The 25,853-nt window shown below is 48.9% G+C and overlaps 1 protein-coding gene across 8 annotated transcripts in view; it reads left to right on the forward strand.

Annotated features, from left to right (window-relative positions):
- RPH3A (rabphilin 3A) overlaps nucleotides 1-25,853 on the forward strand; it is a 228,003-nt gene that overhangs the window by 130,727 nt on the left and 71,423 nt on the right. For 2 of the 8 annotated variants that reach the window (XM_033098349.1, XM_033098350.1), the window contains exons 1-2: nucleotides 207-556; nucleotides 697-817. The gene's annotated coding sequence lies outside the window, so the exon portion shown is untranslated. The other 6 variants (XM_033098344.1, XM_033098353.1, XM_033098347.1 and 3 more) reach the window with 4 other exon arrangements.

Genomic DNA, 25,853 nt, shown 5'->3' on the forward strand with positions numbered 1-25,853 from the left:
CCATCCAATAACTTAACTTCGCTGCCGGAGGGCTCTCGCTGCCCTCCCCCACCGCGTCTTAGCGCTGTCCGCGGTGCTGATCGCCAGTCTCCTGACTGCCGTTTCCACCAGCTGGGATCTCTGGGGCGCCGAGCCTCTCCTCCCGGCCTCCCACCTCTTTTTCCAGGCACCTCACACATAAATCACGGGTGGGAGGTAGGCTTGGTTATCCTGCACCGGGAAGCTGCTGCCCCCTCCCTTGCTCACACAGGGTTTTGCAGCAGTGGTGGCAGCCGCCACTGATTCGGGCATTGGGGAAGCAATTGGTTTGCCAGCAGCCCGGAGTTGCCTACGTGGATGACAGAGAGAAGAGAGAGAGAGAGAGAGAGAGAAGAGAAGAGAGGAGAGAGAGGAGAGAGAGAGAGAGAGAGAGAGAGAGAGAGAGAGAGAGAGAGAGAGAGAGAAGAGAGGCTCACAGAGCGAAAACCTTCATCCATGTGGAGGGCAGCCTGAGGGACTGCCTTTTCCACTGACTGGTCCCACTGACTGGTCTGACTTTTGTCCTCTTCTGGCAGTGGTATTTCTTTTTGTCTTGGTCCTGCATGATTTAGGGGGTAGGGGTGTGTGTGTGTGTGTGTGTGTGTGTGTGTGTGTGTGTTGGTGCTTTGATTTTATTTGGGGAAGAGTAGGTGAGTCAAATGAACAATTTTCTTTCAGGCACCTCCACTGAGCTTTCAAACCAAGTCATCGGGAGTTAGCATCTTCCCACCCAGCAGGGAAGGGAGGAGTTGGCAAGAATTTGGCTTACCCATACCCCCTGCAATCCTCTGGTGTCGTGGTAAGTGATATTCTTCTCAATTGTGCAAATGGGCTGGGGGTGTTGGAATCCCAGTTGCGAGGAGGTGTGTACTGAGCCGGTGGGGTGGGGGTAGGTGGGAGGGGAGGGGTGTTCAGGAAATGACCACATTTATTTACCCACAGTCTGCAGTGTTGATCACCCAAGCGGCACCCCAAAGCCAAATTAGATTTCGGCTCAGTGCCTAGGGAGGGGGTAAAATATGCTCATGTTTTAGGCATTGCGATCAGAATTGTGGCTTCTGCCCAATTTGCCCTCTCCCTTGCAGCAGAAGCTGTTGAAAGTAGCCAGCAGTTCTCTGAGTGATTTAACCCTTCGTAGGCTGGCCAGCTTGGCATGAAGGATCTCTGGGTGTTCTGATCTAGTGGGTGGGCACCTTGGCCCTGGATGGGAGATCCTCACCTGAGGCTGGGAGGTGAATCCTTGCCTAGGGTCACCTCGGCACACCAGGTGACGCTTACATAGGACAGGGCTCAGATTGTACCACCTTCCAGGGACAACTGAATAATTTAATTGTGGAGGTTTATTGCAAGCGTGGCTGTTCTAAGCTTCCTGAGATGGGAGAGCTGGGAGCCGTGAAAGGACCACATTTTGCTTGGAGTGAGTGGTCGGGCAGAAGCCAGCTGTCTGCCGAGCAGACGATGTTTTATTTTCACAGGTGGTGTAACCTGTAAGTGATTGTATGCGGGGTGCATCCTGGTACCAGCCAGGAGACTTCATCCTTGAGTCTGTCTCAGAGTAGGGAAAGAAGGGAACAGGGTTTGTTCAGATTCTGGGCAAAGACTCCAGGCTCCAGCTTCAAATCTCTTCCAGGGCAGAGCATACCCTGCTCTGATTGCTTTATCTGAGATTCTGACGGGATAAGCCTGCACCAACCTGTTCGTGGGAAGTGGAGGTCCCTTGCAACTGAATCCAAAAACTCACATTTCATTTTAAAATGCCTTTGCAGCTAATCTGTGACTTATCAAAAGGGGATTTCTCTTTGCTTCCTGTTTGATTGCATCTACCTTTCTGGAAATGAATGTCCTCTATTTTTAGCATCTTCTCTGTGATGTCAAGGGTCGCTTCAGTCTTCTGCATCCCCAGGGAGTTCCTCTTTCAGTTCTAGTTCTTGGAGGTGGGAGGAATTAAACATCAGCCTGAGAGACTAACACGCCTGGCATGGAAGCAGGACCCGCTCGGTTATTCTCTCCAGCCCCAGAGCCATGTGGGGATGCCAGGGCATGTGCCTGCTCAGGGAGGACATGTGAGGCAGAGGCGGAGGGTGCTCAGTGGTTAGTGCTCCAGGTTTGGTCCTCAGAATCCCAGGCTTCCCTCACAGGGTGACCTTGAGGAGGAAGGTGCCTTAGTTTCCTCCCTGGGAAGCCGCAAGTGTGAATGATGAACGTGAGGAAATTTGGTTTCAAATAAGGAGCCACAGAGCAGGCCATGGGTGATATTTAAAATACTGAACTTTGGCACTAACTGGTCAGACTGGTTCATGGCTGGGGCCCTGGAGTGTGTGTGGGGGAATCTTGAGGGCCCTCTGCTGTGCTGAGTGTTAACCCTTAAATTGCTGGATGACGTGGAGGTTTGGGCTGGACTGGAGGAGGAACAAGGGATCTTAGGACAACATCACCATCCAGGAGGGGAGTATTTTACTATTTTAACAATGGGTTCAGCTGTGCAGTGCATGACAGCCCAGCTGAGGTGGCCAGGACTGGGTTGTCCCCATGTGGGTGCTTTTCAAGCCCCTCTTGTTGTCTGCCAGCCTTACTTCCTTGGGGGTGGCTAAGATCCAAGAGGCTGCCCTCCCTCCTCCCCCATCACATTAGAAATGGTGCATTGTGGTGCGCCAGGAAGAGGGACATAGAAGCTTCTGGAATGAGCCTGGACCTGGCTGCCAGCCCCAGCTCTGTCTCCACTCTCAGGGCCTCAGTTTCCCCATGCAATATGGTAGCTTTGCGACCCCAAGACCCCTTCCAGCTCTGAAGTTCTGTGTGTACTCGGTGTGCTTGTGGGCACGCACGCTTCTAGGAACGGTTGGCACTGTCTTTGGGAATTTGTCACGTATGTTGAGGAGTCCCTGTTTGGAATAAATTGGGATGGGATTCGGATCTCTCGTGAGGACTCTGGTAGGTTCCTGGAATCCTGCGTCCAGCTGGGGAAGGCTTTGCTTTATTTATGGCCTCAGATGCATAGACATCCAGATTTTGCAGGATGTGCAAGTCCTATAGAGACTTACCCCAGGGGTGGTAGCAGGGTCCCCTTTGAGAACCTCCACTCTGAAAAGTCACACAAACACTCAACATCACGGGGTTCGTGGACCCTTCCTAATGGCCCATCTGAGCACCTCAGGTTCAGGACCTCTGATCTAGTCTCACTTCTTTGGGTGTGGGAGCCAGAGAGGGAAAGCAACTTGCCCAAGACCACACAGTAAGTCACGGCACAGCAACATACGAATCCACCATCATGAGGACAAGGCGCCATCCCTCCCTCCTGGCTCCGGCAGCCCCCACTGCTCCCACCCAGCCTGGGATATGGAGGGAGGAGAACAGCACCTCACCAGCCCATGGCTGGTTACCGGCGGGCATAGCCTCCGAGACAAACGTGGACATTTCCTTCTCACTGGCAGAAGAGAGGCAGCAGCCAGAGATTCTGCAATTGCAAAAGGGCGGCCTGGAAAGTCGGTCTCCCCGGCTTGCTCTGCCTTTCCCCTCTTCTTACTGCTCGTACACTTCCCGGCTGCCTGTCCAACGCTGTGTGTTCTGGTCAGGATGGCTGCTCTGGGGTTTATCTGTAGGATGCGGTATTTACTCCTTATTTACCACCCCCCCCCCATACACGGGTCATAGAGAGTTTGTGACTTCCTATTAAAAACCACCATGACATATGGACCTGTCTTCTGCTCTCTATCCCCTTCGAGCGGGGAGCTGGTCGTCCGTGCAGACAGATCAGGAGATGATGTGAAGCAATGAGAAGTGAACGGCGGTTGCTTCTGTTCAGCACTGTGTCTGTAACCGGGGATAAAAATAAACCCGGGACCAGTAGTGGTGGGCTGGAGCCGAGGAGCTTACATTATCCAGCTGCCACCAGCATGGAGATCCTCAGTGTGCCGGGAGGGTGAAGGAGGCCCCACAGAAAACAGCCCCCTCTGCTTCCTGTTCCCCATCCCTGTCTGCCTCCAGGGGCTGTCAGACCTGAGTTTGAATCCTGACTTCAGTGCTCCCTTGCTGTGTGACTTCAGGCAAGACCCTTAACCTCTCTGAGATTCAGTTTCCTCAGGTATATTAAGGGATTTCGGTGCGGTGGCCAAGAGCCTGGAGTCTGGAAATAGAGCTCTTGGGTGTAGATCCTGGTTCTAGCACTTTCTAGTTGTGTCACTTCACCTCTCTAGGCCTCAATGGTTCTACCTGTAAAGTGGGATAATTAAGGAATTGTGAGCCGTTTAAGAGTTCATGCTTGCAGAGTGCTTAGTTCTGAGCCTGGCAAGGAATAAGTGTCCGACAGATGTCAGCAGTGGGGACGACGATGGTGCTGGGAACAGTGAAATCGCCCTTGACCCAAACGGGAGGCGAGAGAGGAAGGTCATGCAGCCTTGGGGCCCAGGAGAGAGAGGACGTGGCTTGGGGACAGGACACTTCCAGTTCCATGTGCTTTTCACGCAGTTGCTGGAGGTCCCTGGACCTCAGTTTCTTCGCCTTTGAAATGGGCATAATGACCTCCTTTCCTTAAAGCTTGTAGGCCCTGAGGATCAGGGCGATTGTGATCGTGGTGAGCAGGCCCTACAGGAAGGGGTCCAGGAGGAGAAACCTATGGACTCACCTGAGGCTTTGTTCCTTCAAATCCTGGGGAGGCTTTTGCTGAATCATCCCAGCTCACCAGCTCGGAGCCTGTGCATTTTTCTTAGGAGACCTGAGCTCTCCCTGGCTTCCTGCCATGTGCTCCTACCTGGGGCTGCTGAGGTGCTACAGGCAGATCCTTGAGGGCCACAGCTGTGCCATCTCCATTTTTGGAGTCAGGATGAGCACACAGCAGGTGCTCAGCAATGAATTGCATGAATGAATACACGGAAGGAGGGAGGAAGGGAAAGAGGGCGGAGGGAGCGAGGGAGGCAGAAACCTTGTTGATTGACAGGTCAGTTTGGGGAGGTGCCTTGACCTATGGTCCAGCCAGAGGCCTGCATACAGTAGGTGCTTAGTGTTTGCTGATTGTGATGAGTCATTGGTAGAGTTTCATTTCTGATCTACCGGCAACCGACAAGACTCTCTATCTTCCTGCCAGAGCATTCATTGGCATTTATTTATTCGTGTGTTTGCACATTTATTGATACTTACAGTATGCCTGGCACACATGGACTTTAGGAATAAAATGGTGACAACGACAATCCCTTTGGGACCTAGAGAAAGTAAGTGGCTACCTACAAAGCGTGATCTTTTGAGGGGTGGTACAAAGGGCTTCCTTAGTCACCCTGAAACACTCAGTTCACTGATAATCTGAAATTCCGCCATTAAGGTCTCATTCTTTGTTTTAAGGCTTTGCTCGTGGATAAAAACCCGGTGCTTTGGGGTGATGCACCCAGTCTTATTAATCCTTTACACTTTGGTGAGGAGGAGTTGGAAAATCCTTTCTGAAGAGTGAGGGGAGAGAAGTTTGCATGCTAATTTTGCTGGTAGAAGAGAGGGCAAAAAGCAGAGAAAGACAAACGTTTGCTGGATTCGCATTCTTCTGGGGGGGAGGTGGGCGAAAAGAATCTCTGGACGCCCAAGAGAACCCCAGGCCAGCTTTCGGTTGCACGCTAGAAGAGTGCCCTCCGGAAGGGTATTGTGGGGTCCCGCCACCTGTGTTTTCACAAGCCTCCGCTGCTATGGATAAAGAAGATTTTGTGAAATGCAAAGCACTTTTACAAGTGTTAGTTATGACAGTTCTCAGTGTGTTGCAAACCTCAGACTTTTTGCCGAGGTTGTGCCCTCCCCCCCGTCATCCCCCAAAAGCCTGAACAGAAAAAGAATCAGGCCAGTTGCCTCCCCCCACACACCATTTAATTACTGCAACCCAATTGCTCAGTTTCCCACAGCCGTGTGAGCTGGACCGAGCAGGGCTGACCCCCCATTCACTTCTAACCTCAGGCCGGGTGGGCGTTTCTTCCTCAGGCAGGATCCAGGGACTTAGGTTAGCAGACGGCTCCGTGGCTAGGCAAACAAAGATCAGAAGCCTGGCCAGGCCTTGGGGCTTGAGGGGACAGAGGTGGTTCTTCTTAGCCCAACTTGGCTCCCCATTTGGCCAAGGGAAATGGGGAGACGACAGGCGCAGTGCAGAGGCATCCAGCTGTCCATGTGCACTGGTCACCGTGGTTTTCCTCGAAGTAATTGTCTTGCTGTCATTTAGTTTAATGACATAATGCCTGCTTAAAAAATCACATTATAAGAAGCTGTGTCAGACTCTGATTTAGTAATCCAGCTAGTGAGCAAGATAGCATGCCTCAGGAAGCTGGGGTTTGCCCACCCCTCCCTAATGAATCTTCTAGAGGAAACTTGTCTGACAGCATCATAATGATGCTGGTTTGTGAGGATTTATTTGGAGAGTGGGGTGGGGGAAAAGAAATCTCCTGTCTGTCAATAAAATCTGAGTGATTCCATTCAGTTGCCTTTTTTTTTTCCTGTATTCTTTTTCTGTTTTTTCCTCTTTAACATACCTACACAATGACAAGCAGCGACTTGTGAATGAAGCTGCTTTCAGGAGAGAACAGATTATGTAAGCAGGGTTCGCGCCAGCAGTGATGGTGGGACGGCATTCTAGGGCTGCTGGAAAGAGGGATGATTTCTTCAAGTTCATGGGGAAGCCCTCCATGCAAGATGCTGGCACAAAGCATCTGTGTGGTCCATTCTGTCCCACAGCCTGCTCCCTGGCCCCTCCCCCTCCAACTGTCAGTTTCTTCCCCTGTCACTACTGTATCGCTGTGTCTCTTAAGTCTCGGTTTGTCTGTGTCTCTCTCTGGCTCTCTCTTTACTTAACAATTCCCTTTCATTCTTCTTGTAGTCCCTTTTTCCTCCCCTTCATTCCCTCTCTTTCCATCTCTCCTGCCTCCCTGCCCTGGCCTCCCCATGTTTCCTGTTCTCCCACTCTCTTTCTACCTTCCTCTCCTAACTCCTGCCCTTCCCCACCCCATTTTTAGTGTCTTTCATGCAGATATACCCAAGTGGCTTGTGAAGGAAATGCATTTCTGAGTCCCTGAGATGCCCCCAAATTAGGCCTCCAAGTAGGGTGACCAATTGTCCCCGGGTGCCTGGGACTGTTGGCACGCAGGACTTTCCGTGTTCAAACCACAAAAGACTCAGGCCAGCCAGGAAGCGTTGGTGATCTTCAGCCTATGTCAAGTGCTTGGAATTTTGTGGAGCTTTCAAAAGGCCACACACACACACACATGACCTTCCTGGCGAGTCGCCTGCCCTCCTCCTCAGGGGGGAGGGACCCAGCAACCTGTGCAGCCCACCCTATCCTCTGCATGGCTCTGGGGCGTGAAGGCTGCCTGGGCACTCAGAGCCCAGGGCTCAGCCAAGGGCAGGGGCTGATGCTGTCCTCATTCCCTGACACCCCTACCCCGACAACACTGACCACCAGCTAGGTGTTCACTCCTTTGTCACACCAGGGGGAGTGAGTGAGACACTGCAGATGGCCCTCTAACTTGAGCCTGTGTTAGCATCCCCTGGAGGGCTGTGAAAGCACGGAGTTTCTGATTCCGTGGGACTAAGACGGGGCCCAGGGACTTGACCTTGCATATCTAACACAGCATTCCCAGGCGACAGGGACGCTGTTGCTCCAGGAACCCCGCTTTGAGAACCGCTGCTTTCTGCACCCTCATTCATTCATTCATTCATACCCAAATATTGTGTGTACCACTATGTGCCAGGCACTGGGGACCCAGTGGTGATCGAGATGGAGTTCCCTGCCCTCTGAGAGCTTCCAGTCTAGTTGGGGGGAGACAAAGGTGATAAACAAGTAAACACGTCACCAAGATGATTTCAGACCGTGTTAAGTGCTATGAAGGAACTAGTGTGACGTGACAGAGAAAGACAAGTAGTGGGTGGGGAGAAGAGAGCTAGTTTAATTATTTAAAAAGGGTGCCCAGGGGACGTTTTTGGAGTTGGTAGCGTTTGGATTGAGAGCTGAGTTTCTATAAGGAGCCAGAACTATCCAGGCAGAGGGAACAGCAAGTGCAGGGACAGAAGGAAAAGCAGGAAGGCCAGTGCGCATGGGGTGCAGGGAAAGTGAGCGGGAGGACAAGGCAGAAGAGGGGCTGGGGTCTGGGCACGCAGGACCTGCCAGGGTAGGCAAGGAGTCTGAATTTTATTTTATTTGGGGAGAGGGTTTTAACGAGGAGAGTGACGTGACCTGATTTACAATTTTGGGACCGATCGCAAGAGGGCAGGGATGGAGGCTGCAAGACCAGTGAGGGGGTCTGGACCAGGCAGTGGCTGGGAAGACGGTGGTCAGATTTGGGGTATACTCTGCAGCAGCGCAGACAGGTCTTACCGATGGATCAAAGGTGGGGGTGAGGGAGGAGCCAGGGCCCATTCCCAGGGGATTGGACCATTTCCTGGTAGTGGTTCCGCAGCTGTGATTCTGGGGCTGTGCATTGAGGCCTTGACTGCAGCCAGGGGCCCGTGGTGAAAGAGGCAAGACCAACAGGTGTGCCGCGTGACGGGCCGTTCGGGGAGATCTGCCAAAGCCCATCCCGTGCTGGCTGCCATGCAGCACCCCCACCCTCAGGAAAAGGCAGCAGCTCAGGCAGTTTTTGCTCCCATGAGCAATGGCTGGATTAATGTCAGCTTTAACATATTCGCTATAACGTTCGTCTATAGTCGAATGATTTTTCCATGTCGCTGACTGCAGCGTTCGACTTTACCCCACGAGCTCGGTGTTCCAGAAAGGAAGTTTAAGAAAGTAGTGTACATTTTTCTACATTTTTTGTTTTTCAGTCTTGAAAAACAATCTGTATACTTTAATCATTTATTTTAATAAAATGTAGCACCTTCACTGTGTTTACTTACAGATACAAATACTGTAATTATTTTCTGTGGAGTTTTGACACATTGTGGAGAACAAACTTGAAATCAATTAACGTAGTGAAAAGGTTAAGCAGGCTATCGGAACTTGGTGAAGGCGATGGAGCCACTGGGGTGGCTGCTGCCCCCATGTCAAGCTGGCCGTGTCTGGCCAAGTCTTTTTGCCAAAGGTCTGGAGATCGGGGGCTTGTGGGAAAGGCGGCTGGACAGGATGGAAGACGCAAACTTCTGATGTTTGCAGCTTCCCCTCTGATCATTGGAGACCTACCTGTTATTCACCGAGCAGACCAGCCCAGGCCAGAGGGAGCCATCAGCACTGGGCGTGTGCCAGAAGACAGAATGCAGATGACATTAATTCCGGGGAGGGGCCAGTCCCTAGAGTGGGAAAATGCAGCATGCAGACCAGACATACCTTCTCTGCCTCTCAGGAAGGGACCTGCTGCCGTTTCTTTAGATTTGTTTGTTCTCTTTTTCCCCTTGGAAGGGTTAATCTGGGAGTGCAGGCCTCTGGATTATCTGCGGAGGGGTCTGGGCGCATGCCCTCCTCTGAACGGTGCAGAAGTGCTTTGGGGAGAAATCCCCAGGGAAAAAGAAGTCGTGCTCACACATTGGTGACAAGGAGGGGGCTTTGCTTCTGATGTCAGGAGAGCTGGCCTTTCAGTTACCGTCCCCCCCACCCCCCCCCCGGAGAACTCATCTGCTTGGTAGATCAGAAAGAAGCCTTTGTCTAGACGTGAAGCGCTAAGAGTTGAGGTACTCTTCTTTCTCGTCTCCTAGTACATGACAATCCTCGATCCTTGCAGGCCGCTTTCTCAGTTTTTCATTGTTTATTCTCTGTTTCACTTTTGATTATTTGGTCATTTGCCCCTCTGTGTGGAGAGACCCCAGCGCCATTCCACAGGCAGCTGCTCGAGCCACCCCTGTGCCCTCCCCAGGGCCTGGGTTTCCTCCTGTAACACTGACGCGGCCTCTGGAAATAGACTGGTGGCTGCAGAAAGGCCTACCTTGGCCCTGAATATGCTCAGAGGGAAAAATGCTGCCGAGACTGGTAGTGGGAGTCCTCCAGAGACACCCCAAAGCCCTGGGACTGAGCAGACTCCAGCTCTGGAAAATTCTCCCTCTGGTTGTCATGGCAGCAGGTCTGGGATGGGAGCCTTTATCCCAATGGGCACCACAGGGCTGTCATTTCTGGTTGACACAGACTGTAAGGGTGGCCTCAGGTCTCTGCAGGGTGGCCTCCGATGCCCTGGGGGGGGCTTCCCGCTGGCTTTCACCATTCCACCATCCCCTTGCTAGAAAGACCACTGTGCTAAGAGTCTATTCATTTGGGTTCCAGCTGTGCCACATGGTGGTTGTATCTTAGAGATGTGGTTTTGTGCAGGAAGTGAATGAGTCAAGGGTTTGTCTACTGCATCACAGGCAGTCACGGTGGGGAGGCTCGATCCTGTGCTTCAAATTTCCATGCATGACCTCCTGGATTCCTCACAAAGCCTGGGGAAGGAGGCCTTAGCATTTTGCCCATTTTGCAGACCAGGGCTCTGAGGTTACAGAGGACAGAGAGGTCTCGGGTCCTCAAATTCACATCCTCAGTAAAGGGTAGATTCGGGGACTCACACTCAGATCGTTTGAACACTGAAGTCAAATACTGAATTGTCATAGCAGGGAAATGAACCTCCCAGGGCCTCGTTCTTCTGCTCTGTAAAATGGGGTAATAATCAATCACCACTTCACTTAACTGTTCAGGGTTCTTGTGAAGATCAAGCAATTGAGAAATGCTTCTTGAGAACACAGAGCTTTGCAGAAATGGATTTCTAGTCTTCAGCTCCTCCTGCTTGGCTCCAAAGCGGGAAGGTCATTCTGATGGAGGATTGACCGGAGCACTGACCAGCAGGGGGGCAGCGTGCACAGGGGTTAGAAGTACAGTTGCTGCCTCCTGACCTTGGAAGTCCAGCTGTGCTACTTGCCAGCCTGTGAGCTGGGACGTTACTTGGCCTCTCCGGCTTCAGTTTGCTTACCTGTAAAATGGGAATAATAATAGCACTTCCCTTATAGAGTTGCTGTGAGAATTACACGAGTGTGTGTGTGTGTGTGTGTGTGTGTGCGCGCGCGTGTGTGTGTGCGTGTGTATGGCACCTCAGGGCAGGACCCAGTACACAGTGCACTATATAAATGTTAGCTGTTTATTATTGTATGGGGCTTACATTTTCAAGAAAATTACCTCTAGAGTCAATGTTGTTTCATAACAACCTTCCGAAGGGGAGAGCTGGGGTCTCTACTTGTATTTACAGATGAAGGAACCAAGTCCCGTAGAAGTGAACCAATTTCCCAAGATCACGAGGTGAGTTTGGGGCCAGAAAAAGGTTAAGTCTTCAGGGATGACAGTGGCCATGCCACAAAGCTCTGAAGCACAGCAGGTCCGCCAGGCCAGTGACAAAGTGTAAATCTGACAAACAGTGACAAAATGACAGTCACAGACAGGCTGGAAAGAGCAGGTGGCTAATTTGGTGGCCTCAGGATCCTTCCCAGTAGCTAAGGCTGTGAGCACTTCCAGGTGGGTGCAGGTCGATGCCACATGTGCTCTAAGCCACAGAACACCTGGCCACCAGCAGGTAGCTGAAGCCTCACTGTGGAGCCGGGGAGCTCTAAGGTAGATAAACAGGGTTCTCTGGGCTACTTCTCATGCTTTTTAGGAAGTCAGGACCCCTCCCCGCTTCTGTCCCCACCTCCCAGCGTGTACCATCAGCAGACCTCTGCACTCTGTGTTCTCCAGGCCCATCAGTTGGTTGGTTCAAGCCCGGGGTATGTGCGTATCAGACATTGTCAGACCTGACTTGTCAATGGTATAGCACAGCTGTTAGGGGCTCAGCATTGAGAGCAAGACTCTGTGGGTTCATATCCCCACTTTATCCTTTCCTAGCTGTGCAGACATGACCAGTCACCAAAAGCTCCCTGTACCTCAGTTTTTCAACTGTAGAATGGGGGATGGCTGTTACTTGTAGGATGGAAGGATCGAAGATGGGCAGAGTTCTCCTGGGACACCATCATCATCATCACTGTTATTCTTAGCGTCCAAAACTCGTCCTCAGATCTTGCATCTGCCTAATTCACGAAGGTCTGAAGGTCATTTACGTGCGCTAGTGGTTTCCAAATTCAGATCTGGCCCGTAATAAGTTCCCACTTGCCCTGGCGACAGGAGCAAAATTGGGCATTTACAGAAGGGCAAAAGTGGCCAACTAAATTTCCTAGAATGGATTTTCCTTCAGCTGAACATCACGTCTCTTCTGCTCACTAAATGTTAAAATATATTCTTTAAAAATGAAACATTGGAAATAGTTGATGGCAGTTTTCATTTTTAAAAAAATTAGTGTGCTTTCTTGGCAAATATGAAGAAAAACAACAATTGACAACCCCAAGAAGGCCCCCTTCAATTTGGGAGGAATTTTACTCATCTGAGAAATCCAGATGTCTGGGAGATAATTTTCTCCAATCATTGACCTCAGAGGTTATCAAATTTTAGTGTGTGTCAGAAGCCACCGGGAGTATTTTTATAAAATGCAGATTCTCAAGGCCCATCCCTAGAAATTCTGATTTAGTGTGGCTTTGGGGTCGTGCCCAAGAATCTTCAGTATATAGAGTTTCCTCATTGATTCAGTTGCAGGCCCATGCGTGGATCATTCCTGTGGGGGGGACACAGCTCTTCCTGGTGGGTGAATCTTCTTCACTCCTTGGACAACGGGCCGGCATGCCCCCAGGTGGGGGTTTCCCCTTCAAAGGCCCTGTGCATGTCAGGCAGGCCCTGTTAGCGTGGGCGTCCTTCCTGGTGTTGACTTGGATCAGACTCCTGTCACTCGTGAGCATTTTGCCTTCTGGGGTCAAAATGAAGAAATAAAGTTCCTAAGACAGAGCATGGTCCTTAAATTAACAGTTAAATTGCACATTAGGAGGTGATTGCAGGAGGCTAACTGTCCGAATTCATTTTTGTCAGGGGGATAATTGAGAAGTGAATGTCTATAGTTTCCTCGACGTTATAATTTGTTTCCCCCTCAACCAACATAAAATTATTCATTCATTCATTTAGCCGATAAGTGTTTATTAACCATCGATGACCATATAGGCAGATAACCTAAATACAGGTGGACCTTCCGTTTCCACATTGTCCCAATAAAATGATCAATCTCCCCTGACTCCCACAAAATGTTTTCCAGACGTAAATAAATAACCTAGTAGGAACGGGAAGAAAGAAAACAAAACCCTATTAGGAATGTAGATGAAGTAGTTAAATCTCCATTTATAATATTTGATTCATTAACTGTATTAACACACACGTACTTAAAATTACATATTGTGTAAAATAATCAATTAGTCCATAGCATTGTTTTCTCTGCCACTCATACACATTTAAAATAATGACCAAACCAGAAAAGTAAGTTTTACAACTTTAGTAAAAGTCATCTACTGCAAATATCTTTTACTAAAGAGTGGGAAGGAAGGGATGCCATTTGGAGTTGCCTGATGGTTGAAAAGTTTAGTTAGCATTTACTTAAATAATTGTGTTATTCAAAATAAATTGAGAGGATGATAAGAGATGCTTGACAGTGTGAAAAACATTTTAAGGACTTGGATAGAAGGCGAATTTCTGTTTTCTGAGGATTATTTGGTTGGGGGATATCCTTTTCTTCTTTTTGGTCATTTATTGAATTTGCCAGGTACTGTGCTCCGTGCTGGCATACGGTAGAAGATAATTTCGATTTGGTACTTTCCCTTGAGGAGGAAGACATGAATCAGTAATCATAAATATGGATATATTAATAGTACCTGAGCTAAGGGTTTTAAAGAGAGCATGTCGCAAAGAAATCTGACCTAATCTGGGAGGGCTTCCCTGAAGGAGTGACGTGTGACCTGATAGCTGAAGGATAAGTAGGAGATAGCCATGTAAAGAGAGGGGAGAAGTTCATAGTAGTGAGAACAGAATGTGCAAAGGCCCTGAGGTGGCATTCAAGCATCTGAAAGAAAGTCAGCATGCCTGGAGCACCAGGTCAGGGAAGCCCAGTGTGAGATGAGGTTGGTGGTATCTGCCGGGCAAGTCGTCTTTATTCTGAGAGCAGTGGGTTTCACAAGCAAAAGGATGGATGACCTGATCTGATCTGTTTTGAAAAGGCCTCCCAAGCTGCAGCACAGAATTCACACACACGGGAGATTTGACAAATACTCTCAACTGCTGAAAATCACTCTGTGTATTGACTGAGCCCCCATGCCCCACCGTCTTTATAGCACCGACTCTCTGGAAATCAGGAGGACAGTGGGACCTCCACCAGGGAGAGACTTTGTGGTGCCATTAGCCATGGTACGGGCCTTCCCTGAAAATGTGGCGGGCGAGAGTGGAGGGAGGAGGCAGAGACAGTCACCCGTCTGCCTGGACTTAAATCCCAGCTCTGCGGCTGCCTGACTGAGCCAGTTACTACATCTCTCTGTACCTCAGTTTCCTCATCCGCAAACAGGGGATAACTGTAATATCTACCTTGTCGGGTTGACTTGGAAATTTAACAAGTCAATATGCATCCAGAATCTTTGCTTGGAACAGACATGGCACATGAAAGGTACTCAGTAAACATTAGTTATTATTTGGATGGTGAAGATGATGGTGATGCAGTCTCAGAGCTCAACATGCTAGAAGAAGTCCTGTTAACCCTTTCCACGTTCTGTCCACTGCCTCAGTCCTTTAGGCCTTTCCTCAAAACATCACCTTCTCAGGGAGGCCTTTTCTGATCGTCTTATACACAGTCACCCTCCCACGCCAGAAGTCTACTTCCTCCTCCTTCGTTTCAGATTTCTACCTAGCACTTAGCACCCTGTGACACACGATCTATATTACTTATTTATTTTGTTCGTTGTCTTTCTCTCTCCACGAGAACAGGAATATTTGGCTGTTTTATTCCTGCCGGGTACCCCGTGTACCGTATCCCACAGCATCTGGCACACAGTAGGTGCTCAGTAAGTATTTGTTGGTTACACGACCACTGACTGTGTCCGTCTAACGCTCCTGGCTCTTGTTCAAAGCCTATTCCCCTCCCAGGGCTGTTCTAACTCACCTAACAGCTCATTAAACAGCAAAAGGAAAAAAAAAAATCCCCAAACCCGAGAAGGGGTGGGGGACGGACAGGGAAGATGTGCAGGCACCAGACTGGTGATGGGAAACAAAGGGAAGATCTTTTATAAAACCTACTCAGCAGCCTGATCTTTTTAACCTGATGAATCACATTAGGCCTTTGTCAATATCAACATTACCTCAGCCCTGGCCGCCGCAGCTGGGGGAGCGGCAGACGTATTCAATATTTCAGAAGACCTGCATTGCAGGCGAAGGGTTTGGGCCGCGTGGGGAAGAACAGCACATGCTCAGGGACAGTCTCTTAAGTGGTGTCTTACTTTAAAAGGAGAGAAACAAGAGAAGGAAAAGCCTAACAGCCCCTCAGCCTCTCCCTCCTCCTCCCCCGATTTTGATAACATTGAACAGTTATTTGCTCTGACTCAGGCAATCGAGCGCTGCCTGCAGGAGGGAAAGCATGACCCCGGGAGTTGGGGCTCCTGGGCTCCCTTTTTTTCCCAGCGTTGCATAAAGCCATGATTCTCAGAGTGTGGTCCCCAGACCACCAGCAGCAGCGTCACCTGGAGCTTATCAGAAACCCAAATTCCCGGGCTCTGTCCCGGGCCTCCTGGACCTGAAACTCTGGGGATGGGAACCGCATCAGCGGGCCTGCAGGAGCCCTTCTGGACATGCGCATTCACTGGCCGGAGGAAAGGGAACCGCAGGGGGTGTGGATTGGGGCGAGGTGTTCTAAGCTGGGGTCCTCAGCCCCAGGTGCATGGTGTCGTCGCCCGGAGGACTTGGGCAAAGTACGACCAGGGTATCTCCCACGAGGATCTTTACTTTGGGTGAAATAATGGAATTGCATTTTTAACCCACCGCCACCCCCACCGGTGATTCTAGGGTACAGCCAGGGATGTGACCCTTTGTTCTAAGGCAAACCCCTCTGGTTATCACTGACACGTCTTTGGCGAGTCCTCATGTGTCTTCATTTTTTGGCCCCTGTAACCTGGGCCCCAGCCTCCCATCTTCCATGACTTGTAAAGAAATTGTGTCGCTTACGAGAGACGCTGATCACATGGCATCTCCCAATAGTAAAATCTTTGCAGGCTGTCAAAGTGCCGTGCAAATGGGAGGGTCCAGGAGGGTCTCCTGGGCTGTGTCGGTGCCTTTTGAGCATTTCCTTCTGGGTGCCCCATTGCCCCGTCTCATTATCTTTGGGCAGTAGGGCCACAGAAGGCTCACCATCCGAGAATTTGAAAGGAACACTGAGGCTCCCCAGTTTGGAGATCACCACGCCTCGGAGAGGACCGGCTGACACGAGGTGCTGAAGGCAGACGTGAGAGGAGATGGGTATAAATTCAACCCTTACAGGTCGGCTATGGTCGGAGGACTTTGTCCCAGAATTATTATTCTGAAATGAGAGCTACCAGTTCCAGAGCATTGAAATGGGCCAGCACTGTGCTGGGAGTTCTACCTGCCTCATTTCATCCATTTCCAACATCAGCCCTGAGAAGAGGCTGCAGTTATAACCCCCATTTTCCAGACAAGGAAAGTGAGGTGCTGAGGGGCCAAGAAACTTGCCCAAGGTCCCAGGTTAGCAAGAGACAGGCTAGCCAGGGCCAGCCGCAGTGAACTGTCTGAATTTAGCCGCCTCCTATCCCTAAGCTGAACACAGGTTGGCTTCCTGGCACAGGTCATTATTGAGGAGAGGTTCTGAAGAAGTCTCCAGAAGCCCCAGGGGAAGTGACTCTGGGAGGAATTCAGCATCACCTCGTCCTCCTCTTGCCTCTAACTTCCGACTCTTAGCACAGTACCTCCTGCTCGCTTCAGTTCTCTGTCACAAGAGCTTTGTTTTCCACTCAAGGCTTCTATGTCCCCAGGTCTCAGAAAGGCTTATCGGAACACTTTAGTTTTCTTTCTTGATTTTCATATGGCAGCTTGGCCAGGCAAAACCAGACCAAGAGCTCCCAAGTCACTGCAAAGCGTCACTTCCTCTTTGGGAGGGAAATGACCTTAAGCTCCCCCTTCGTTCTTCAAGAAAGAGATGGAAATCAGGGCCCAGGGGACTCCATCTTCACTTGTTCTCAGCTTTGAAAGATGAGGACCTTCCTACTCCCTCAGATCTGCCCTCCCCATCAGTGACCCAGTTTATTGCAGGAACTGAGCTGGCAGCCTAGCTTGAGAGGGACCACTTGCAACTAGCCCCTGGTTTGCTGCAGACCTTTTGCCTCTGAGCGTGTTCTGTGGACTCCAGAGATTGGAAATCTACTCATAAACACATTTACTCTGCTTCATTATCAGATCAAACTGCAGCAGGGCTGTGTGTGAGATGATTCCTGTAAGTTTTCCATCCCTGGTGAGTCCCCAAGCCGGTATGTTCAGTCCAGGCAGGTTTCTTCTGCTTCATTTCATTTTGCCCCAGAAAGGTGATGGTGGCGGAACAGGGTTTGAAATGCACCTTGGGTTTCTCGTGGGAGAAGTTGGCCAGGAAAAAGCTATAATGACAGTGCTTTGCAGGTCCTTGGCACTTTTCCTCCCAAATTGCCTCTTTGCATCAATTATCTCATTATCTGCCCTTGTCTCTACCGCATTCTGAAAAATAAAATAGGAAACAGACCAAATTGCTAAGCATTTGTCCCACTTAATAGTCCTCATTGTAAGCGGGAAAATGGAAAGATAGCCGCACTTGCTGATTAGTCTAGCATTAAATATATACAGAGGGTGTCAGAAAAATGTATACACATTTTAAGAAAGGAAAAAAACTGTATTAATAGATACCTATAACAAAAGATGAATACAACTCATGTTTGACTTCTGCAACGACAAGAGGTGCTCAAAATGGTTCCCATCAGTGTCCAGACACTTCTGATGACGGCAAACCACTGCTTGAGCAACGCTGACCCAAGTGTCCACTTATATAATATATTTTGGCACCCCCAGTATATATGTATGTATGGAAAGAGGGAGAGAGAGAGAGAGAGAGAGAGAGAGAAGCTTCTCATTATTTGCAGTCACATGAACACTGAATTAGCAAATACCAAACCATTGCTCCTGGGGAAATACAGGCTTAGGTTCCTGCAAGCCTCTGGTCAAACTTCATCAATCAAGCTAAACGTATCCTTGTTTTATGTAGGTTTCTGTTTAAAGCCACCTTAATTATTGGATGGTTTACTGCGATCAGGCTAGTACAACAACCTACCTTAGACTGGGTGGCTTATCAACAACAGAAATGTCTTTTTCACCGTTCTGGAGGCTGGGAGTCTGAAATCAGGGTGCCAGCAGGGTGGGTTCTGGTGGGGGCCCTCTTCTGGGCCGCAGACGGCCGACTTCTCATCATGTCCTCACACGGAGAACAGAGAGAGTAAACAAACTCTCGTGGACTCTTATGCGAGCCACGATCCATCATGAGGGTCCCATGCTCATCTAATCCTGTCACTTCCCAAAGGCCCCACCTGTTAATACCATCACATTGCAGAGCCGAGTTTCCACATACGAATGTTGGGGTACACAAATGTTCAGTCAATAACAATATATATTATTGAACACTGAACAAACAGCACTAAAACTCATGCCCCAGCGAAGCTTATCTAACACAGGCAATTTCTCTATGAGGCACATCCCAGCCTTCTCACACTTAAGAATATCAGACGGCACTTCAGCACTATGCTTGGGGGCCACTTTAAACAGCGAAATCATCAACAAGAATGCGACAAACGTGGTGATAAATAGACCTGGAAAAAGACACTTGGTTACAGTATGAGAGCTTAAACAAAAAGGCAGAATGTCACCTGTTGGACTTTAGCTGGTAACATGGAGTTGGGCAACTCTTTTTTCTTCTTTTTTTTTTTTTTTTTAGCTACTCTGTGTGTGTCTACAAATGACCATGAATTTGCTGCAAGAATTGCCTTTGGGGTTACAAATACATTTTAGTGAGTGGGCAAATTTGCAAGCATGGAATCTGCAAATAATGAGAACTGACGCTGTGTGTGTGTGTGTGTGTGTGTGTGTGTGTGTGTGTATCAGGATTACACTGATTATTGTAAACTTAACTCAAACCAGTTCAAATGATACAAAGGGACATTTATTGGTTAATGTAATCAAAAAGCCCACAGCATGGCTGGGGCACCACTGTCTCCAGGGGCTCAAAAATAGCGTTCGGAATGAATTCTGATCGTCTCTTAGTTCTGCTTTGCTCTGGGTGGGCCTCCATAGGCAGGCTTTCTCCACCTGGTAGAATCCCATCACGTCCAAGTTTGTCTTATTCCAGCTTCAGCCCAGTAGGACAAAAAGAGAGAACTTTCTTCCTAAGATTCCAACAAAAGTCCCAGAACTGAGTCTCATTGGTTTGAATTGGGTAACTTACCCAATTTTGAATGAGTCATAGTCATGAAAACCGGGGCATACGCTGGTTGGCCAGGCCAGGATCACGTGACTACCCTCAGAGCTGGGAGTTGACTTTTCTGATGTAGATTCCTTACAACTGGGATGGAAAGTGCGTGTGTGGCGCTGTCTATGGTCCTGAACCACAGCTCAGCTGACTTCTGCGCAACCTTTCCCAGGAGAGAGGGCTTCTAGTTTGTTGTTGCTGCTGTTTTTCTGCCTCTGTGGAAAACACACACTGTTGCCATTGCCCGTGTCAATAGGGGTTCCCGTAGGAAACAGATGGTAACTCAAATTGCGTAATCTGAGGGAGTCTGTTAGAGGGACAAAAGCATGAACAGGATTAAGGAAAACCAATCGTGGTTGGTGAAGCACCTCGACGCCAACAGTGGGGAGCTGTTACCATCCCTAGTCGTGAAGGGGGAGAGGACGAGCATCACCAGGAATGGTGGGAGCAGGGGGTGTAGTTGTAGGAGGCAGCCTCCGGACCAGAGCTGTGATCTGTGTCTAGGAATGCAGCCAGCCCATGGCAACACTGCAGAAATGGAGCCCGGACCTAACGCTCCTCCGTTCAGTCTCTCCTAGTACTTACTTTCCATGGACTAAATCCAAATGGAAGCCAGAGGACAAGGGAATGGATTGAAGTCATACATACAAGTCAGCCTTCTGGGCAAGAGAGCAGGGAGGCGGGCGGAGGTAGAGGGGTAAGCAGAAGCTATGGCACATTGACAGGACCAGTTAGCGATGCATAGCAATCACTCCAAAAGTTAGTGGCTTAATGCACAACCGTTTATTTGTTTGCAATTCTGTGATTTGGGCTGGAATCAGTTTGGTGGTGTTTCTGTTGGTCTTGCCTGGGGTCACTCATGTGGCTACAGTTATCTGGAGGCTGGAAAGGTGGGTAGTACAAGATGGTCTCACTCACATCTCTGGTGGTTTAGCTGGGCTCCTGGCTGGGAAGCCTCAGTTCCCTCCTCGTGGATAGACTGGATTTCTAACATAGTAGTAGGAACACTCCAGAGGACAGGTCCCAATGGGCAAACACTTATCAAGCCTCTGCTTGTGACTTATCATTGGCCAAACAAAACCACGTGCTAAACCCATGCACAGAGTTAGCGTGGAGGGGACGACGCAATGTGCGAGGCATGTTCGTTGAGGAACATCCACTTGACAGTCTGCCATGCTTCCCCATACGGATAGGAGTGTAGCCTCTGTGTCCCATGTTTGCTGCCGGCTTCAGATACTTTTGACAGCTCATGTAAGTTCCTGACTAGTGAAAAAATGTTTCCTGGAAAGTGGGATGTTGAGAAGGTGTGTCTGCCTTCCTAATGCAATACAGGTGCTTCACCTACCGGAGTGAGTAGCTCTGAAAAGAAGAGAAAGGAGACCAACTTCAGATGTAGTATTGTAGTTCTCCAAAGGTAAGTTAGGGCATGAATGGTGACTTATCTGATGTAGTTTAAAGGTGTGTGCGTGTGTGTGTGTGTGTGTGTGTGTGAGAGAGAGAGAGAGAGACTGAGAAAGAGAGATATGTGATTGATATATATATATATATATATGCGCTCTGACAGCTGGGATTTGAATACTGGCTCTGCTATTTGGTGACTTTGGACCAAAACCTAACCTCTCCCCGCCTCAGTTTCCTGGTACAAAATGGGGCTAATGATTGAGTTGAGAATTAAGTTAGATAACACTGTGCTAACTACCAACATGCGTAAAGCACTTAACACTGAGCCTGGAACAGGATAAATGTTCCCTTTTTATTAGGGTTCCATGAAGTGGGATAAGAGGAGGAAAAAGACGGTAGGGGGGATTTAGAGTCAGTCAGGTCTGTGCCTGACTCCCTGCCCTACTGCTTACTGGCTCTGATTCAGTCTTGGGGAAAGCCAGTGAACCTTTATAAATCTCGATTTTTCTATCTGTAATATGGACTCAGTGGTGTCTCTTTGCAACAATTAAATGAGCCAATGTATATAAACGACTTAGTGTGGCCCCTGGCACATAGTGATGGTAAATACCATTGTAGCTGTTATTATCAGCCTTTATATCCCGGAGACGGGACAAGGGTTATTTACTCCTCTTCGTTTAGAACTAATCATATACTAGTCGTAGCAACTCACTTAATCCTTCAATATCCCTATGAGATAGGTATTATTATCACTATCATTATAATCCTTATGTTTCATCTGAGGAAACTGAGGCACAGAGAGGTTTAGTAATTGTCTTAACATCATACAGCTAGAAAGAGGCAGAGCTGAGATTTGAACCCTGGCAGCTCGGCCCCTCTTAACCTCTGCACTCTTCCCCCTCCAGTAATGGGGGTCATGGCACCCACCTGTCTGGGCGATTACAGGGGCTTTGTCAGTTGCACAGCGCTCCACCCATACTTGACGTTCTGTTGCCTGTTGCCATGGGAACATGGGGAGAGGGCCAGGAACTTTGTGGTTCATTCATGTTCTCCAGCCAAACTGACCAAGTTCCCTATTTCAGGTACTTGCCCCCACCTGGCGCCAGGCAGGCCTGGGCAGGAGAGGAGGATGGATGGAGGCGAGTGCTGGAGATCTATTATTCATGGGGACTAAGAGAAGCTTTTTGCTTTTTCTGAAGTGGTCTCAGATTTTGTCAAATCCACATCCCCGGGAAGTGGCCACGGCTGGACTGTGTGAGGCAAGAAGTGTCCTTTCCGGCCAGAGATCCTGTAACCCAGGTTATTTTTGAGGGGTGGGCATTCTGCAAGCGCACCTGGGTAACACCCAGTGATGATTTGCCTTGTGCCAGCTCTGGCACACCATGCTCTCTACTGCCCATTTTTTCCACTCGAACTTCTCAGTAACCCTGGGAAGTAGGTGCTGTTACAGCCCCCATTTTATAGACAAGGAAACTGAGACTCTGAAATGTTCAAATCGGCCCAGGCTCAGCTAGCTTGAGTTTAGCTGTGGGTTGATCCATGCAACTCCAAAGCCTGCGCTCCTGATGGAAGATTCTGTCATGACATTTGTATCGTGGGTGCAATGAGGGTGGCGTGTGTGTGTGTGTGTGTGTGTGTGTGTGTGTTGTGGTAAGGCTAGGAGACAAGAAGAGCCCTCCCTGGGTCCCTGTGTCATCTTCTTCACCAGGATGAAGTGAAAGTATGCATTTTCCTGGAGCAGAGAGCATCAAGGCCAGAGTACCTTTTCTTTCTTGTAACCAGACACTGGCTCTGCCTGCTTGATTAGAGAGTCGGGCCAAGTCAAGGAGTCAGTACAGGGAGTTTTGACCCCGTATAAGAGGGAGGAAGGAGTCTGTGAACTTGAGCCATTTTTTTCCAAATGCAGGAAGAGGCCGTTTCATAAAAGCACACTGCCCTCATTACAACAACACCACTTGTTGTAAAATACCTCCAATGGTTAGAAAGCTGTTCTTTACCTAAACCAGACTCTCCCTTATTATACCTTTCCCCTGTTGGTGCCAGGTCTGGCCAGGTGACCATGTTATCAGAGTGGTTGTCCAGAGTAATAGGAAGAGTGTTGGTATTATACCCTAGTTTATACTCTGTCTGGCTCCACCATTCCTGGCTGGTGACCTTGGGCAAGTTAAGGCTCCCCTCTGAGTCTCTGGAATGGGAATAACTTCAGAGCCTTCATCATAGGATGGCATTGAAGGTAGTGTATGGAAATTGCCCGTCTGCTGTTAATTTCTATGCTACCACACCTTTGCTCAGTATAGACCCAGAGGGCAGGATAGTGAGCTGGTCAGGAACACGAGTCCTAGAGCCACCCTGCCGGCATTCCAAATGTGGCCCCATCATTTACTAGCTGTGCGCCCTGGGAGAAGTTGCTCAACCTCTCTGTGCTCCCGGTGCCTCACCTGTGAAAGAGGAATAATCATCGTTGATTGGGTGATTGTGAGGATGAGGTGAGGTAAGTGTGTAGAACTTTGCCTGGCACTCCGAAGCAGGTCGCACACCCAAAGCAGTTCATGAGGAGAATGTAATGGGAGACTGTTTACAGACATGTGAACAGACCAGCAAGGTCAGGGGAAACCAGGATCCTGAAGCACCCCAGCAGCTAACAGAGGGGGCCATCCTCATCTCCAGGCCTGGAGGGACAGGGGAGGGAACAGTTATGGACCCAGAACAGAAAAGGTTATGCAGAGAAGTCCTCCTGATAAGAGCTATGACCTTTAGTAGAGGGTCACCGCCAGCCCATAGTGACCAGCAGGAGGGGTCCAGGGGATAAATACCCCAACTTGTCCCTCTTCTCCCCCTCATCTCCTGCTGGTGTCTTGTATTAGATGAACCTAACCAGAAGCCAGAAGGCAAGGCAGCGGCTGATACAATCCACACAGGCCAGCCTCCAGGGCACAGAGCAGGGTGGAGGGCGAATGATTGGGGGAGTGAATAGGAGATATCCAGCAAAGGTTATTTTTATTATTGGGTTGGACCGTATGGTGCTGCCACGGGGCAACCATTTTGGCCATACAAAATTAGCAAATTAATATGCTTCACCAAATATTATATTGTTTGCATTGACAGCCACTAGAGCAGGGTAGTCAGAAGGCTCATCTATACAAGACTCAGGTCTGAGTCTTTGGACATTCCACCTGCTATCAGTGTGACCCTGACAAACCAAGGCCTCAGTTTCCTCATCTATAAAATGGGAATGCTGTGTCTCCCATCCATGACTTGTGAAAAATGCTCCTCCGATGAGGAGGCTGCTGTCATTTTTTAAAGGGACAAATTCCCCTCTCCGCTCTGAGTACAGATACTCCTTGACTTACAATGGGATTACATCCCAATAAACACAGCGTAAGTTGGAAATACTGTACAATTGAAAATGCATTTAATACACTAACCTACGGAATATCATAGCTTAGCCGAGCCTTCCTTAAATGTGCTCAGAACACTTACATTAGCATACAGTTTGGAAAAATCATCTAACACAAAGCCTATTTTATAATAAAATATTGATCTCATGTAATTTATCACGCATATCACTTTTGCACCATCGTAAAGTTGAAAAATCGTTCAGTCAAACCATTGTAGGTTGGGGACCATATTGTATCTCGTCCTTATGGCACGGGAAGAATCAGGATGACACTTGTGGTCTCCATGGCATGATGAGATTTAGGGCTGTAAGTCAGTCAGTTCCTGCTGAGTTTTAATCAGAATGAATTTCATTGCAACCTGAGCCTGAGTGGCAGCCCGGGGCCATTAAGCTAACTGACTTGTTTTAATATGCAGACATGTGTAATCACATTTCCCAGTTTGGGGCCAAGTGTCTGTGCATACATGCACACGTGCAGAAATAAATCCTGAGCTTCTCCTCTTTCTTTGCTTGCCACCGTGTCACTGGGGCAGGGATAAGCTCAGTTAACAACACAACAAAGGCAAGTTTCCGCTTTATCAAGGAGTCGAGTAATTGGCTAGACTGTGCAGGGAGCCCCGCCGACTGTTAACACTGTCTGCCTTTGCAGTTTGTAGTTCGGCATTTGGGTTTGTAGACCCAGGGCTCAGAGGGATTCATAACCCAGGGGAGGAAGGAAATGTTTGGGGTACCCGTGTCGAGCAGGAGACATTCTCCTCAGGAAGATCAATTCTGGATGTGCTGCCCTGCCTTCAGTGTTTACCTCTGTGGACTCAGTTTGACAGCATGCCGTGTTGTGACTGATTTACTGGTTGTGTGTCCTTGGACAAATGTCTTTACTTCTCTGGCCTTCAGTTTCACGATCTGTAAAACTGCCTAATAAAAGATCCTATTTTCTGGGATCGATCTGAAGATGAAATGAGATGCTGCGCATGAAACCCTTAGTGCCGTTCCTGGCGTGTTGTAAGCACAGTATGGGTTAGGTTTTGCTGTAACAACAAACAACCCCCAACATTTCAGTGGCGGAAACGACCGAGATTTGTTTTTCCCTCATGCTACCTGGATATGGTGGGTTAGCAGGGCATGTCTGCTCTGCACTGGTGCTCACACAGCACCCAGGCTGAGAGGGGCGCCATCCTCATACATCCATGATGGTCAGGACAAGAAAAGAGGGACGTGGTGAAGTATGAACCAGCTTTAGAGTTCCAACCTGGGGACTTTCATTGGCCAAACAGTTCATGAGGCCACTCCCAGCTTCCAAGAGAGAGGGAAGGGTAATCCTATCAAGTGCTGATGAGCCAGAAATACTTAGTCATCACACTAATGACAACCACAGCACTCAACAAATGACCCTAACTTTACTGTTAGATTGGTGCAAAAGTAATTGCGGCTTTTGCAATTTTTAACCTTTTAAACCACAATTACTTTTGCACCAACCTAATACAATCCTATTGTTATGCTCATAATAACACATATTGTTCTTGTCATTATTTCCATCATTCATCATTATCAAGCTTCATGTTCTCACTCTGGCTGCAAAAAGCCTGAGACAGTTCCTTCTAGTGCCGAAGCTGGCCTTCCATCTCTAAGAAAACATAACTGAGATAATTATTATCACTCTTAACATAAATTAATGATAGCTCTCACTGGACAAGAGCATGTTT

The sequence above is a fragment of the Rhinolophus ferrumequinum genome, chromosome 25, assembly GCF_004115265.2.
Source record: "Rhinolophus ferrumequinum isolate MPI-CBG mRhiFer1 chromosome 25, mRhiFer1_v1.p, whole genome shotgun sequence".
Taxonomy (NCBI): domain Eukaryota; kingdom Metazoa; phylum Chordata; class Mammalia; order Chiroptera; family Rhinolophidae; genus Rhinolophus; species Rhinolophus ferrumequinum.